This window comes from Triplophysa rosa, unplaced genomic scaffold (assembly GCF_024868665.1).
Source record: "Triplophysa rosa unplaced genomic scaffold, Trosa_1v2 scaffold970, whole genome shotgun sequence".
Classification (NCBI taxonomy): domain Eukaryota; kingdom Metazoa; phylum Chordata; class Actinopteri; order Cypriniformes; family Nemacheilidae; genus Triplophysa; species Triplophysa rosa.
The window spans coordinates 1-1,549 of NW_026634957.1; the positions used below are offsets into that span (position 1 = coordinate 1).

General features: G+C 33.1%; 1 long non-coding RNA gene across 1 annotated transcript; it reads right to left on the reverse strand.

Moving 5' to 3' along the window:
- Nucleotides 1-770: 770 nt before the first annotated feature.
- On the reverse strand, nt 771-1,211 carry LOC130551347 (uncharacterized). Its single transcript, XR_008962587.1, has 3 exons — nt 1,193-1,211; nt 1,026-1,117; nt 771-871 (listed from the first exon to the last, which is right to left on the reverse strand). It is a non-coding gene; the product is annotated as an uncharacterized LOC130551347 (long non-coding RNA).
- Between the last annotated feature and the right edge of the window lie 338 nt (nt 1,212-1,549).

Consider the following 1,549-nt stretch of genomic DNA (forward strand, 5'->3'; position numbering starts at 1 on the left):
CATCTTTTTTAAGCAATGCTGTTTGTAAATCATCCAAAGAAACAGAATCAGTGATGAGATACATTAGCATTGAGTCCTCAGTGTCTGTCTGATAAAGAAATAAAGAAATCAATATGATTCTGTTCGTATTTTTACCTAATGCGCTTTCTAATGATATGTTGACATTATAAAACAGCAAAAAGGTTTATAGTCATTATAGATCAATCTAAGCAGAAATATATTAAAAGTGATCATGAAAATCATGAAGGCCAGAAGAATGTAAATAAAAATTGCATTGACCTTTTATAAATGTAGAGTGCTTATCTGCAGATTACTCATGTCCTTCACTGCAACCTGTAAATTAAACAATTTTGATAATGCCATCACACTGGTTTTCTAAAAGGGACAGTTCACCCAAAAAATTCAATTCTGTCTTTATTTACTCTCCCTCTGGTTTTTCCAAACCTGTATACTTTTCTTTGTTCTGTTAAACACAAAGGAAGATATTTGGAAGAGTGTCAGTAACCAAACAGATCTCATCCTCTATTGACTCCTATTGCATTTATTTTCCCTCCTGGCAGTCAATGGGGGATGAGAAGTGTTTGGTTACCGATATTCTTGCAAATATCTTCCTTTGTGTTTAGCAGAAAATAAATTTATACAGTACATGTTTGTAACAATCCGAGGGTGAGTAAATGAAGACAGGATTTTGATTTTTGGGTGAACTAGCCCTTTTAGAAATATGTATACAAACTAAAATGACTAAGTGAAGTATATCACAGCATGCAGACTCACGTTTTACATTTTTCACCTCTTTCACTTCTTTTTCAGGGAGCTGAGACCACTGCACTGTCACATTTTTTAATCCTCTGTTATCCAGTGCAGTTCCCAACTAAAATGAGCATAATAATATGATATTATTAACACAATATTTAAAAAGAATAAATTATTATTATTATTATTAATGAACATTATTATTCATTTAATGTTTAAGTTGACACAGTTTCACAGTCATTATAAGATATGAAATGACTTGTTTCTCTCACCTGTTTAAGAAGATTGTTTCTCACTGACGGGTCACTCAAATCAGCACTGGAGCTAAACTGCATCTTAACCATCGTCTTTGCAACAGAACGACCTAACAAACATAAAATTCATACATATACTTCACAACCCACTGAATTTTGAAATAACGTCAATATTACAGATTTACCTTTACCATAGACCTCCACCTCACACATAGTAAGAATCTTGTTCTCCCCAGCAATAAACAGATTTACATACTGTCCCTCCATTTCACCACAATAGTAGGTGTAGGACTCACCTGCAGGAATATAAGAAACAACAGCACATCTAAAGAGAGAAAGAGAGAGACACATGAATGAGAAATATAGAGCTGGTATCACTTAAGATGTCATTTAGAAGTAAAAAGTAGAACAAAGTTTATTTAGGATGATTGTTCTGCTTTTGAGAAATAAACTACAATCAACTACAGTTTTGTGCCTTCCTGACCCTAACAAAAGTGTACATACATCTGTCTGACACTAGATTAAGCTATAAATATAGAAAT